Source organism: Dasypus novemcinctus, chromosome 3 (genome assembly GCF_030445035.2).
Source record: "Dasypus novemcinctus isolate mDasNov1 chromosome 3, mDasNov1.1.hap2, whole genome shotgun sequence".
NCBI lineage: Eukaryota > Metazoa > Chordata > Mammalia > Cingulata > Dasypodidae > Dasypus > Dasypus novemcinctus.
In genome coordinates this window covers 33,414,339-33,430,378 of record NC_080675.1, presented here as the reverse complement: position 1 = coordinate 33,430,378, position 16,040 = coordinate 33,414,339, and the positions used below count along the sequence as shown (strand labels likewise).

The 16,040-nt window shown below is 46.4% G+C and overlaps 1 pseudogene; it reads right to left on the bottom strand.

Moving 5' to 3' along the window:
- Positions 1 to 7,490: 7,490 nt before the first annotated feature.
- LOC111763342 (U1 spliceosomal RNA) lies at positions 7,491 to 7,670 on the bottom strand (annotated as a pseudogene).
- Positions 7,671 to 16,040: the final 8,370 nt, after the last annotated feature.

The following is a 16,040-nucleotide window of genomic DNA, read 5'->3' as shown; positions in this document are numbered from 1 at the left end:
AAACATAACCCCTGAAACCTGGTAAATAGCAACATGCGGAAGACCACGGGCCATAGGGTTCCTTAGGTTTGTTTTGATCATCTCGAGCAGCGAGTTTCCACCTCATACTCATTCAGCTAGTGGCCAAAGCCTTCTACTTTTGAGTTGCTGGAACCATTTCCCATGAAGGGCTTGGAATATAATAATGGCGATGGTGGTAATTATAGTAAACTATCATGTGCCAGGCCCTGTGAGAGGTGCCTCGTATGTCTGTAATTCTCACACAAATGCTCCAAGAACTACCCACATTTCACAGTTGAGGAAACTGAGGCTCAGAGAAGTTAAGATAATTTGCCTTTCACTGGTACGTGATGCACCTGGGGTTTCATCCTCTCTTTCATTCATCAAATATTTATTGGTCACTTATTTACTGAGTCAAGCACTACAAAAGGATTTCCAGGTAAAGACAGCTGAGTTCAAAATGAAAGTCACTTGCTGAAAATGACCTCTGTATAAAGGAGGCCACATGTGAAATATTTATCTTGGGCTTTCTTCCATTTGTTCAAACACATACTAAGCGTCTTCTGTGGGCACAGTTTTAGGCTGAGTGCTGTGGAGCAGGAGGGAATGCAAAGAGGTATGAGATGGGCTGATCCGTGTCTGGGAGCTGGCAATGCAGGTGGGGAAGGCAGAGCCTGTGCAATGAAACATTTAAATAATAATAAAGATAATGCATAATTAAGTGCCAAAGGCAAGGGTCCAGAGGAAAACATTCAGAGGGGTGAGAGAGCGCTCTAGGCTAGAATGGTTAAGACAACAAAACAGGGGAGGGATGTCTTTTTTTTTTTCAAATATTTATTTTTTATTTATTTCTCTCCCCTTTCTCCCCCACACTCCGTTGTCTGCTGTCTGTATCCATTCTCTGTGTGTTCTTCTGTGTCTACTCACATTCTTGTCAGCCGCACCAGGAATCTGTGTCTCTTTTTGCTGAGTCAGCTCTCCATGTGTGCAGCACCTCTCCTGGGCAGGCTGTGCTTTTTTCACGCGGGGCGGTTCTCCTTACGGGGCGCACTCCTTGTGCATGGGGCTCCCCTACGCAGGGGACACCCCTGCATGGCAGGGCACTCCTTGCGTGTGTCAGCATTACGTGTGGGCCAGTTCACTGCGTGGGTCAGGAGGCCCTGGGTTTGAACCCTGGACCTCCTATATGGTAGGTGGATGCTTTATCAGTTGAGCCAAATCCACTTCCCAAGGGGAGGGAAGTCTTGAAGGTTGACTAGAGTGGAGGTGACAACCTCAGGAGGTGGGCCTAAGCAAAGGTGCGGGAAGAGGGAAGACTGGTGATGTTGAGGAATTTGGTGCTTAAGCATTCATTTTCTACAGTCACAGGGTGCCAGGCATGTGTCCAGGCTCTTCACCTTCCTCCCTGATTGATCTTGGATAAACAGTTTCACTTATGTTTCGCTTCAGTTTTCTAGTCTGTAAAATGGGCATAATAAATGAAATGCTGCACAGAAAGCAGTGTCTCGCACGTGACATGCTTTCAGTGGTTGCTAATGTTATTATTATGGTCTGTTTGTGGGGATGCCTTGGAGCTGTTCCACCTGAATAGTGGAGAGAGATGTGTGGCCACACTGAAACCATAACGTAAGAGCCCAAGGGAGGACTGGAAACTGTACAGCCATGAACTAAATGCAGTGTGCATCAGCCTCAGAATCGGATAACACGACCAAACCACAAATGTGCCGCTCAAGGCTTTCAAGTTCTACGGCAGGGCAGAACCCACTGTAACTTACTCTGTGTGATGGAGTCAAACCACATTTTTTTTTTCTTTTTCTCATCAGACTTCACAGGAAATAAACTTCTTTGTTCAGATTTGAGATAAGGTACTCCTTCACCTTGACTCTCCTTTGCGGCACTAACTCACCCATTCAGTCCCTCATTTTCTATCCTAGTCCCATATCATCATGATTATATTTAGTAAGCACATGGGTTTATATTGCCCTTGGGTTAGAAGTCGAATAGAAGCTAAGACTCGACTTCTAATAAGACATGACTTGCAGTCAGACTGAGATGACAATCTAAGAAAAGGCGGTGAGAGTCTCCAGGGGAATGTAGCTCGGGGTGGGGGTGGTGGATTATATTAAAAGGTTGTTTTGCCATCAGTAATCCATCAGTATCGCTGTTGCCTAATAATTATTTTAGGTTTCATGACTTTCAACCTAACCTTTATGCTCCACAGAGCAGAGCTATACTGAGGTGTTGACACGGATTTCTCAGCAGGTGTTACAAATTAATAGTTTTGGCTGCCTTCCCAAGTCGCACCATTAAAATTCTTAGGAGAATTGGCTTTAAGGAACTTCCTAGAGACCCCTGGCCTAATCCTCTGCCCTGTTCTGAGAGTACCTATTCCTGCGGCTCTCTGGTAGGAGGGAAGTATAGGCAGTAGGCAGAGTGTAAAGAATAGCCCAGATGGCTCTAGCTTACAGTCAGTTGTTGTTTTTTTTTAAACATGAAACACAAGTTTTTATTGACAAAACCTAAAAGCTAATAATAATAACTGAGTACAATCTTTTGTAATACAGGTCTTATAATGAGAAGAATGGATACCCCCATTTCGCTTTAGCTAGCTTCTAGAATCAGTGTTCTTTATCTGCAAATTGCTTGCAAATGTGCATCTCCTACTGCTGGCTGTGTGTCTCAGAGCGGAGCAATGTGCCTGGGACCCTAGCCTTTAATACATGAGAGGTTTAAAGATTTCCCTTAGGTATCGGCTGATAAATAATAGAATAAAAAGTCTGTAGGTACTAAATGACTTAAATTCCATCAGCTACCTGGATTTGTCTGAATATCCTGTTCCTGCCTGTCACCATCAGTGGTGTCCCACCTTAGCAGGTTCCACTTCACTTTATCCCAAGTTAGTGTTTTATCCTATAGTCAGTTTTCAATAAACTTCTCTCAGCCTCCAGAGAAAGAAGGAGGCAAAGAAACAAAATACCACAACAATAATAAGTAACCTTTATCGAGCATTCACCATGTACAGACACAATCATGTCTTCCCAACAACACTAAAAGGAAGGTACTATTGTTATCCCCATTTTGCAGATAAGGCAACTGAGGCACAGAAAGATTAAATAATTTGGAAGATGAGTCACAAATGAGTGGCAGAGCTAGGACCCGGGAGCCTGGCTCCAGGACTGGTGGTGTGAAATACTACCAAGCTATGTGTGTTTTACTGGAGGAAGAGGGAGAAGAGGCACAAAGAAGTCAGAAACAGAAGAGTGGATTGGGGGCTTTGGCTTTTGGCCCAGTGTGACACTGTCTCAGTCCCAGAACAGAACCCAAGCCCAGATGGGCCAGGGCACATCCAGACACACAGCCCAAGATCCGGCAGTCGCAGTTGAGGTGCCACGTGTCTGCCCGGCTCATGTTCTGTTCCTGTGGGGACAGCCAGGTCCCAGACCAGTTTTAGACTTTCAGTGGGGATCTAGTTAGTCTACGGGATTACTGGAGCCATCTCTGGCTCTCAGAGCTCCAGAGTGGCCAGTGAGAGCCCAGGGACCACAATCAGATGACCCGCCTCCAGGCACGAGCCTGATGTTCCCAAGGATCCCCCGTCAACTGAACCCCTGAGTCCAATCTGGAAATGTCTCAAGCGTCTTCACTGATCCCCATGGCCACTGACTCAGGACAGAATTGGATAGTTAAAAACAGAATCGGGAAGTCAGACAGTCCTACCACTTGGGCTGTGCATCCTTGGAGAAGTTAACCTCCTCCTGCCTCCATTTCTTCATCTGTCAAATGGGGATAATAATAAAAGCCTACCTCTTTGGATTACTTTGTAGATTAAATAAAACAATCCACACAGGCCACTTAAAGCACGCTAACGGCTCCCTAAATGTGGGTGATGGTAATTATCTGCACCTCGCCTCCAGTTAAGAAGTACTTCTGTCTCAAGTCTCACAGCACACATGATCGCATGCAGGTCGGGAGCAGCCTGGTGAGCAAAGTCTGGGACCATGCCAGGCCCTGTAGCCATGTACTCTGGCCTTTTGGGGAGGAAATGGTTTCATCACCAGGCTGTCTCGGTCAGGGCCACTTTCTTCCGGGGAGGGCTCGGTGGCCTTGCCTGCCAGACGTGCTTGGTTACACCCAGCACCCCAGCCTGGCTCAGCCCGCCGAGCAGGCGGTGAGCTTGCAAAGCAGCAAAGGGAGGCCCAAAGGCTCTTTGTGACCGGCGCAGAGCCTAATTGTGCAAGACCCTGGGGCAGGGGAGGAACCTGCAATTTAGTGCACTTCAAGGTTCCTTTTACTGACCATGGCTGTCACCTCCACCTAGAAAGTCCCGGCCTTCAAGGAAGACGACCCCAAGCAGGGTCCAGGTGAAAGGCCTTTTTCAAAGCTGATTTAGGAACTTGGGAAGTGAATCACAGTGACGACAGGGCGGGGACTGGGAGGTCTGGGGGACTGTGTCTGTGTCTGCCCTCCATGGCATCTCAAACTCCTGCCATCGAGCTGGCTCTCAAAGAAAGACACTAGCACAGAGCGGGTAAGTACACAGGTCCAGAGCCAGACTCCCTCGGTGGTCAGATCCGGGTACTGTCACTCCCTAGCTGAGTGTCCGTTGGCAATTTCCTTAATTTCTAGGCCTTCATGTCTCCTCTGCAAAGGAGGATGATGCTGTATTCACCTACTCATCTCCTGAATTTGTTTGGAGGATTAAATGAGTTTTTATAAAAATGCTTAGGACAGTGCCCGGCATATATAGTGAGCAAAAAGGTTAGTTTTTGTTATTTCCTGCATGGTAGAGATTTTAGTTCTGGACAGAGGCTCTGATAAGAAAGAGGGCAAATCCAGGGTTCTAGATGCTGTCTATTTGACGTTAAAGTCCACTCGCCGAATGCTACCACCTTGTATGAAAAGAATCCCTACTTTGGATATTTTTAGGGGAACCCAGATTTCAACATTGTGGGACACTAGGCGCAGGAGTCACATTGCCTATGGGTCGTAGGAAGTTGGGGTAATTCGGCCCGATAGACTTGACCAACCGTTCCCAGGTCCCGGATCGATCCCAGGGCGACAGGAGTCTGGTAAGCATGCCCTTTGACCTGAATGTGGATGACGTTAATAAAACAGGAAGAGGTGAAATGCCAGCCACACCTGGCTAGCCTGTAAAAAGGAAACACTTCCCACGCCTTGCCTTTGCACACCAAGAGCCCCCAGGTAAAGGCTTCCCCAGTGAGAGGAGCCGGCCTGAATGCCTGGGTGTGGCTGCAGGAACCACCCAGTACAAACTGGAGTGAACCTGCTGCCCTTTCCCTTCCCGGCTGCCAAGTTAAACAGAACACGGGGAACACAAATAGAAGCATCACAATAAACCGGCTGTGGGAGCCAGACACAGGAGAACCCACTCCCTGGCACTGTCACCCCCTTCGCGGGTCCAGACATGATGAAGTGCACTGAGGGCTGCGGAAGGTGTGGCCTGTGGGCATTCCTGCCCGGCAAGAAACCCTCCGGCATGTCCATACTCATAGCCACCCACGTGGACCTCTCCAGGAGCTGCCTGCCAAGGCGGGGAGGAAGCAGGGTCTCCCCTTCCTCCAAGCCCTGGATCACTGGGAAATGTCCTTCCCACTCACTCGACTTGACTAATGCTCCTTGTCAAGGATGGAACTTTAGACACATTAAAATCCCAAAACCTCTGAGGGCTGGAGGAACTCATGCTGGACGTGCTTCTTAGCAGGGTCAGGCATGGGGGAGGAGGAAGGGAAGAGGGAAGGGCCGGTTCTAAGTGACAACTTCAACTAAACCTGGGCTGAGCTCTCTAGGGAGCTAGTGAACTCAGGTGGTGCCCTCCCTAGCCTCGGGCAGGTCAGAGGCTCCCAGAACTCGCCCAAACCTTTCTGCTGCCTACGCTCTGGGATAAGTGTCTCTCTTCACTTGCTTGGATCTTGGGCCAAGGAGGAAATATAGGTTAATCCCAGGAGGCAGGGGTGGATCCATGTTCTTTGTGGTGTCAGCACCTTTTCCTGAAATTCTAACATCCCCCTTAAAGATCGTTAACCTCCCCCCACCACCACCACCTTTTCTTTTTAATGCATTCCAGAAAAAGGGGCTAGAGTCTCCCCTCAAAAGGAAAGCTGGGCAAGTGGAGGCTTTCTGGGCATTCCACCACATCTGAAAACATGCCTGCATTGGAAGCCTGGCTCTGTACTGCATCCTTGGGCAAGTTACTTAACTGCTTGAGCCTCAGTTTCTTCAGCTGTCAAAATGGGCACAGGAAGACCTTGTTGGCAGGGATGTTAGCAGGACAAAACGAGTACATATGTGAGAGCACCCTGGCACATCAAAAATAGTAGATAAATCTTGGCTTCATATTTTCCTTCCTCCATGTCCTGTCACTGGCTTCCTGGGTCATTGATTGACCTAGAGAGAGAGAGAAACCACCTTATTACATCTTATAGTAATATTTACTATATTTATAAGTATATATACTTATATTGACATTGTATAGTAAATAAAACCATCTTATTCCAATTTAACTCTGAGCTTAAAGTAGGGAAGAAGGGCTGCTACCTACTTCTTTTGTAGATGGTTATTCCTCTGTCTGGGGGTAAATCATGTCAGTGCTTAATTTCCCATCTGAAACAAAACACAAACCACCTCATTCCCATGCCCAAAACTGATTAAATCTAATCTACCCACAAGTCGCCTACCTGAACTTGAGGTTTCTCTCTTTTCCACCTGCCATATGCTCCAGGAGGAGTACTAGGAGGGAAGGAGGGACAACAGGCACTTTCAAAAGGGGTCTAGCTTGACCGTCAGTTGACTGAAACAAGTCAAAAGTATCATGGCTTCACTGAAAAGGTCAGAATTAATACATTGCTACTTTGCACATAATCCTATAATAAGCAAACCTGCATTGTGCTTGGCCTTGTGGCATGAATCTTAACTATAATCCGGGGATAATTTTGCTTCTGAAGTGCTGATAGCTTTGTTCAGCATGCTATGCCTTCCTCCTACACGGACATTTTCAAAATGCCTACTACCTTCTATTAAGTCAGGACCAGTCTTCAAAAATATTATGGTGGGGATGTGTGGCTAGAGCAAGAGCTGAGGTAGTGCTGGTCATCTGGGTAGAAACTTGGAGAGTGTCAATAAAGTGGGCAGGCAGTTAAGGGAGAACTGTTTAGAAAATGGTGTCAGGGAAGTGAGTAATAGGTAGGTCAGAGGATGGAGCAAGGGAATGTTGAAAGGGAACGGATATGCTTTGTGGGCAGGTGGTAAAATATCTGAATGGGAGCCCAGGGAGGGCTACTGTGGAGTAACAGGGAAGGAACCCTGAGGGGTTGATTTGTCAGAGATGGAAAATGGGATTGGATATGTGTTGGTGGCAGACTAGAGGGATCCCAGACCAACCCCAGATGCTATTCATTTTAATGAAATCCTTCTTTCTGCTCCCACCATCTGAAGCACCTTTTGTGTGCTCACTCCAATGACTTTTTAACCCCCAAGGGAGAGTGCGACCGCAGTCCCCCACTACCACAAGTTATGCAGTCAAGTCTCCCCCCATTTGGGGAAACTGCAGGGATCAGCACATTCGGAGTGCAATGGATAAGCCTCGGCCTGGGGAAACCACCTTCCCGATCACGATATCTTCCTTGACGGTATCTGCCCTGCCAGGTAAGTACCCAATGACTTAATTTTTTTTTATTTCTCTCCCTCCCCCCACTGGGTTGTCTGCCCTCTGTGTCCGTTTCGCTGTGTGCTCTTCTCTGTCCGCTTCTATTCTTGTCAATGGCACGGGAATCTGTTTCTTTTTGTTGTGTCATCTTGCTGCATCAGCTCCGTGTGTGCGCAGTGCCATTCCTGGGCAGGCTGCACTTTCTTTTGCGCTGGGCGGCTCTCCTTATGGGGGCGCACTCCTTGCGCGTGGGGCTCCCCTACGCGGGGGACACCCCTGCGTGACATGGCACTCCTTGTGCGCATCAGCACTGCGCGTAGGCCAGCTACACAGGGGTCAAGGAGGCCCGGGGTTTGGACCTTGGACTTCCCATGTGGTAGACGGACGCCCTATCCATTGGGCCAAGTCCGCTTCCCCCAATGACTTTTTTTTTTTAAAGATTTATTCTTTATTTATTTCTCTCCTCTCCCCGCCTCCCACCTGCCCTGCCCTGCCCCAGTTGTCTGTTCTCTGTGACCATTTTGCTGTGTGTTCTTCTTTTTTTTTTTTTTTTTTTATGGAGGCTCATTTTGTTTATTTTTTACATTCCATATTTATATGATTTTTATTAAGTTTATCCTCTCCTTTTTTGTGCTTTGTGTTATTTGGACACAGTATATACATATTCTCTCAATGACTAATTATTACAGATTTTATGGAAGCAAACTTGTTGCCTGGGTTGGATACTACAGCTTGTGAGGGCTCCACCATGAGGACTTCATCACTCAGGTGTGGAAATAGCTGGGATCTCCTTAGATCTTCCAACGAGTAGTGAATCTTGTGATTTCAATGATCCTTGGTGTCTTCAGATTTTTCACCTGGTTTTTTCATCATTAAGAGAGTATATGTTATACATCCTTTAAAGCAAGCATGAGTTTCAAATTTCATGAATGATTATTTCTCCCATTTAAATTTCTATCAAAAGGCATTCTTCAGTATTATTTCTAAGACTATTCAGTACAATTTTCTGGCTACTGAAGGATGAGTAACAATCTCACTAGTTGGCCATCCCTGTTTCTGGATTATTTTTATTATCAATGCTGTGTGTTCTTCTGTGCCCGCTTGTATCCTTGTCAGTGGCACTGGGAATCTGTGTCTCTTTTGTTGTTGTTGTTGTTGTTGTTGCATCATCTTGCTGCGTCAGGTCTCCGTGTGTGCGGCGCCACTCCTGGGCAGGCTGCACTTTCTTTCGCGCTGGGCGGCCCTCCCCACGGGGCGCCCTCCCTGCGTGTGGGGCTCCCTTGGGTGGTGAACACCCCTGCGTGGCATGGGACTCCCTGCGTGCATCAGCACTGCACATGGGCCAGCTCCACACAGGTCAGGAGGCCCTGGGTTTGAACCGTGGACCTCCCATGTGGTAGGAGAATGCTCTAATCATTGAGCCAAGTCTGCTTCCCGACTTATTTTTAATTCCAACAAATAATACCCTTCTCCTTTCCCTTAAAACAAAGAACAGGGAAGTGGATGCAGCTCTAGTGATAGAGCTTCCGCCTATCATATGGGAGGACCCGGGTTAGATCCCTAGGGCCTCCCGGTGAAAAAGAAGAGAAAGCATGCCCGCGCGGTGAGCCAGTGCCCGGGCAAGTGCCCGTGTGGTTAGTCAGTGCCCGTGCAAGTTAAGTCACGCAGCAAGATGATGATGTCGACAAAAGAGAGACAAGGGGAGAGTCAAGGTAAAGCGCAGCAGAAACCAGGAACAGAGGTGGCTCAATTGACAGGGAACCCCTCTCCACATCAGAGGTCCTCAGGATCGAATCCCAGTGAATCCTAGAGGAGAGAAAATGAGAAGAGAACACGAACAGCCTTAACAGCAGGGGGGGGGGGGGGGGGAATGAGGAACAGAAGGGGGAAATACAAATAAATAAATAAATCTTTAAAAACAAAAAAACAAAGGACACCCTTTAAATTCATCCAGGTTTGAAGATTACAATAGCTGGTGAAAAGTCAAAGTCCTGGGCCCCTCAGCTGTTCTTTATCATCCAACTATTACATTCTGTTCGTGATTGCCTTCAGATGGTCACCTCAACCCTTCAAGTCTGTTTATTGCTCCACTTTTGTTTACAATTTGCTGCTGCAAACTTCCTATAACTGTGTCCTGAATTGTGCAAAGAAAAATGAGGCTGGCACACAGGGAGTTCTCACACTCCGCAGGCTTTTATAATCCAGACCAAAGTAGGCAATGTAGAAATCACCGCTACAGTTGCTTTTGACTGAGGGTTTTCAGGCCCTCCCATCTTCCAGTATCACAGTCCTCAGAGGGATTTCCCACTTTTCTCTCCCTACCTCCTCCCTTTCAGTGTTCAACAAAGCCCTAAATTTAGAGTCAATGTCTAAAGATCTTCTACCTTTAAAGAATAAAAGACAAATCCAAACATTTTTCTGATTTCTCCTAGATTCTGGGATTTACTCCGACATTGGAAATTTTTCCAAGCCGGGTTTTGTTCGCGTCTCAGGGGCAAGGCAGTTTGGTCAGTGGTGGTTTTATGGGCTGCTGTCTGGAGAAGACAGCGGGTTGGGAGGTCATCCTGACAATTACGGCCAACTAACTAAGGATGGAGGGAGTGGTCTAGGTTTGGCCCTCAGTCTGGCGGCACAGACAGCAGCAGGAGATCTTGGCTCAGGACCTAGGCTGAGGCGTGCTGGGACAGCCCAGGGGGTGTCCTGGCTTTCCAGGGGCTGGGGAACCCTCTCTGGCCCGGGGGCGGGAGAGGCTGTTCCAGAATCGGTTCTGGCTCCACTACCACCTCAGCACTTTCTAACTCCAGCTCCAAACAACAACAACCGAAGCTGCCGCCACGGCAACAGGCCCTACCCGGCCCGGCCCGCGGGCCTCCCAGCCAGCAGCACGCGACGGCGACGCCTGCGTCGCTCCCTCCGCCGCTGGCGCTGAGAGAGGGCGGGGAGGCGGGGGGATGACGTTTACTCTGTCGTCTCCATGGATATAATGCATAGACGTCAACGTCGCCCGGTGTTTGGTGTGTAACGTTCCTCCGTCTCCATGGGAACGTCAGGCGGCCAAACACCGGGCCCCAGCAACAGGCTTCTGATTGGCTAGAGGCTTCCAAAGGCGGAGCTTCCTCTCCCGTTCCTGCTCCACTGTGTTGCTGTACTGTTTTGATTGTTTGTTTCCCACTTGTTTATTTCTCGACAGATCCTGGAGGTTGAGGTCTGGATCTGTCGCCAAGGATGAAATTCAGGAGAAAACGTGTTCAACGTGCAGCTTGTAACTACCAATTACAGCCCAACAGATGAGATGGCTCCACCATAAGATGAGATGTGTCCACTGTGCGGAATCACAGTCCTCGTGCCCGGCTACAGTTATAACCCAGTGTTTGGTGTTACACACCCCTCCACCCCCCCAAACTCCCCCCCACACTCTGCATCACAGCTCAGAAATGCTACTATCCTCTCAGTCACATCCCAGAATCGGTGTTGCCTTCACAGTTACACTTCTTTATGCGCTCCAGCACAGTCGGGGTCATTTCATACTAATGCCAGGATTCGGTGCTACCCCCTGCAGAATTTGGCTACATTCTCCGTCTGGTCTTAATTTTGTTGAATGACATCATTTGCCGGTATTCTACCCAGAGATATGCAGATTCCTTGTAACCTGAGCATATACCAAAGAATGCACAGGACCTGGGTGTGTACTTCCCACTCTTTGAATTTTATTCTTTTCTCTCTACCCATTTTAATAAAAAACGAGCGGGACATATGATTTTTCCAAAAGAAATAAAAACAAACTGAGGACAGAGATAGAGGGGGAAGAATTCTGTTCTTAAAATTGCAAATTTTTTGCTATGTAATACATACTGATGGAGAATAACCATTTGCGGCACAAATATCTCTAGAGGGAAACAGTTTTAACTTACCCTGGGTTCCCATCAGTGAAAACAAAGTTAACATCTGGCAAGAGATAGCGATCTAGCCTCCAGGCTTTCAATCAAGTCCTGCTTAAAAGAATGCCCTTAAAATCTTTAGTTATGGTGTCAAATATAATAAATCTTCACCAGCTCATGCACATACAAGCCTGAAATGTTTCATAAAAGGTTTCGATGACCTGATAACACGTTTTCAAGACCCAGAGCGACTGTTGCAAACCCTCCAGTGAAAAGCAAGAAAGTAAAATCACTTTCGTAGATTGGGGTTGATAAGAAGGGTATCTGTTCTCTCTGCTCTGGTCTTAGCCCACTACCTCCTTCTGCCTTTATCTGCTCCAGCGAGTATCTTTGCTAACCGCCCTGCCCCACCCACCTTGGCGGGTCTCATAGCCTACAGTTTCCTTAAGAGATGTGAGAGAAATTAAATGAAATTGGGAGCCTGCTTAATGCAAATAGGACCAAAGGGCACAGCTCTTTATCATAATGAACTTCATTCTAATTAAGTCACCGGGACTGCAAGTGCTTACTATTTACTCAGTAAATATATTAAATTGCCAGGCAAGCCTCCCTCCTATTCTGATACTGCCAGGGAATATTTGAAAGTCTGACATAAGATCATTTTTAGACTATCAAACATCCCTTTCTAATTCTAATTCTCTCTTTACGATTCCAGGAACACAGTGTCTTGGCCTCTAAGAGCCAAATACATCTGGGTTATAGAGAAAAAGGAATAACAGGCAGTATTTACATTGTATATTGAAAGGACCTGAAGAGCTAGAAGAGGACTAAGGACATTTTCTCAGTGTGAGTGAGGAAGAGGGGAGAAAGACAGAAGATGACAGAGTTGGATTTGACTCCAACACACAAACCAGGATTTATGAATCTGTCCAAGGGTGCCAATTATAACTTCAAAGCTTCTATGTCCTTCTGCATCTTACAGTCTGAGTTCTTTTTCTTTTTGTGGGGGATAGATAGAGGCATTTTATTGAGATATGTTCACCTACAATACAGTCCATCCAGTGTATACAACCAATGGCTTTTAGTATAATCACAGAACTGTGCATTTATCACCACAATCAATTTTAGAACATTTTCATTACTCCAAAAACAAAAGTCCCACCTGTCTTAGCAGTCACCTCTCAATCCCTCTGTCCTTACAGGGAGTTTTTAATCCAGGAAATACTGAATGGATTATGGTTCTGATGATACCAAAAGAAGTTTGCTTCAAATGTGTTCACGCGCGCGCGCGCACACACACACACTTGCACGTACCCCTCCTGCCCTGGTTTTTTGGCCAAGTTGCTCTGTGTAGCTGAACAAATTCAACATAAAGACTGTGATGTCCTGCTATGCTGCTGACTTCCTTAAACCACAAAACAATGTCCCCGACCTATTTCCTCATCTATGAAATGGGGTCTTGAGAACTAACTGACCTCACATGGTTGCTTTGACCTAGGAACATTGCAATGACACGGTGATTATTGGTTGGCAATGTGGAAATAACAAATGCTGAATAAATAAATGCTTGGTTATTATCGATGGGTCCAATTTCTTGGGCAACCTCCCCGCCTTAGTGCTGAGTAGAACCTCCACCCACAAGGTTTCCTTGCCCTAGTCCAGGAGGTGTGCAGGAACAGTGACCTACCTGGCCTTCCAAAGCCCCAGCACACACCATACCTTTTCCACACCCCAGCCATGTTGGGGTTCAGCTCTTCAACACACTCCCCTCAAATCTGGCTTTCTCGGTTATAAAATTGGAGATGTTGCTACCTGCCCTGACTACCTCTCAGGACTGTCCATGAGGGTCACACCAGATAGTGTTTGCGAAAGGGCCTTGGAAACTATAACATAGACCATGTTTTAAAATGTGACCCATAGGGAAGCAGATGTGTCTCAAGCAATTGGGCTCCCGTCTACCATATAGGAGGTCCAGGGTTCGATTCCCAGGGCCTCCTGGTGAAGGCAAGCTGGCCTGAGCAGAGTGCTGGCCCAAGCGGAGAGCTGGCGCAGCAAGATGACACAACAAAAAAAGACACAGAGGAGAGACAATAAGAGACACAGTAGACCAGGCAGCTGAGGTGGTGCAAGAGAATGAGCACCTCTCTCCCACTCTGGAAGGTTCCAGGATGGGTTCCTGGAGCTGACTAATGAGAATATAAGCAGACACAGAATAACACACAGCGAATGGACACAGAGAGAGCAGACAATGGGGGGTGGGGGTGGGGAGGAATAAATAAATAAATCTCTTTTTTAAAATGTGACCCATAGACAGACTTGTGTGATCTGCTATCCCCTATATCTAGGCTTGCATCCTACTTTGTTCCATTGTCAGGGAGATAATCCTTTGAATCAAGCATTTGCCTTCCTGTCAGGTCTCGGTTTTAAAATGCAAATTCTCTTGTGAGGAGTAAGCTCCTGACGTTTAACATAAATTACTTCACAAGACCTATCCCTGCCCGACAGGTGTGGCAGAACCACACCAGGAGTGCTGGACCCTTGGCTAGGTTTGAGGAAGAGGAGGCTGGAAGCCTACAGGAGGTTGTTCATTTTAATCACCCAGTCACGCTTCACGCTGACGGGATATTCATAAGCTGCGCAGCAGATCTGTGATTGTACTTACACGAGAGTGGGAGAAACTCTTCTCTCAGTGTCCTCAGCTAAAGCCTCAGAGATCTCTGCACAGTAATCAAGGAGTACCCATATTGTTGGATTTTAGGGGCCAGCGAACTTTCCTTTAAAGTTGAGGAAGTGACATAGGTTGCCAATTTTTAATTTTACCCATCAACAGCAACAGTTGCTGCTTATTTTCACCACTTCATAAATGAAAGGGCATGTTAATACTAAAAAAGTAGAAAGAATATAATCTAAGACTGAAGGACAGCCTTCTAAGATGAATATATGTGACCTTATGAGAGTACTCTGCTTTTTCTTGATTTTCCCCATCTTCCTTGGACAGTTCTACTTCTTAAAGGTCTCCAGAGAGTGGTGCTGACAACGGAGAAAAGCAGACACAGAAATCAAGGACAGGTGAAAACCTAACCCAAGAATTGTTCAACTTCCCTAAAAAAACTGATCACTTCTTACACTGTGACCTTTAGGTCTCCGGTTTCTTTGGTAAAGGGGAGTAATATGATCTCATCAGGATGGGTTCCAGGTGGCAGGAATATGATACTTTGAGTAATTCTCTTGGAATTACCTCCACTCTCTGGGGCAGATCAGTTTGATTTCAGTTGGCCCAATCCTTACTTGGACCATATCCCACCTGCTCGAACACTTCCGGTTTTACCTGGGAAGGTAGGTTTACTGACTGCCCATGCCTGCTTCAGCCAGATCCCATAGGGCTGAACCGCGGTGACTGGCATGGTTCTCAGAGGACAGAACAAGCCTACCTTCCAACTGGGTCCCAGGCAGGTGCAGGAGACACCAGCAGAGCCAGTTCAGCAGCATCTTGGGCAAGATTTGGCCTGTACGTCTTTCCTTTTTTCCTGCTTCCAGTTTCCTCTGGTAGAAGTGGAAGCACTCCACATGTCCTGTGCTTGTATATGAACCCAGTGCAATCAGCACTATATTTATATATTCTCCAAAGCCCAATGTAGTCAGAAGCTGAGGCTATAATTTAATTCTAAGCAATGTAAACAAAATTAGGGCCCATGAGACTGAGGTTCTCTCTCATCAGTCACTCCATGGTAGTTATCCCTAGAGAAATAAATTCACTTATTCAGATCACCAGGGCACTACCTCCTATATGGGGGAGAATATTTAGCCCCTTTATCCACTATAGATTGAAGAATGATCAGATCATCATTTAAAAGAAAACTTATTGAACCTGTTCAACCAAAATAAGAGGTGTAATAATATACCTACATCACTGAATTGTGGTGAATTTTAAATAACACTATTTATAAAGCACTTAGTATAATGCCCAAGCAAGTGTTCACTAAATAGTAGCTATTCTTACTTCCATTCATTTAAAGACATGTGTTTTGAGGAGCTATTATGAGTTTAGGGGCTTGAGAGTCAGTGTGAGTAAAATAGGCCTTCCTGGAAACTAGTGGACAGATAGACAGTGAACAAATTCTTTCAACAAATATTAATTGAGGATCTACTAAGCACCAGGCTTTCTCTAGGTTCTTGGGGGGTTATATCAGCGAACAAAGCAAAGATTCCTGTTCTCACAGAGCTCATCTTTTAGATATTAGTCAAATTGCTTTCTAAATAGATATGTATATAATTACAAATGATGTTAAGTGCTATAAATGAAAAGCCCAGTGTGAAATAGGATATCTAACAGGTTCCTGATTCAACTTGGGTGGTCAGGGCAGTCCTCTATGAGGAAATGATGTTTTAAGTTTGAGAGCTGGATAGGGAGTAGACTTCATTGAGGAGAAGGGTGGGAAGTGGGGAACAAAGAATATATGAATAACAATTCATATTTAATTCATGCTTTCCATGTTAGA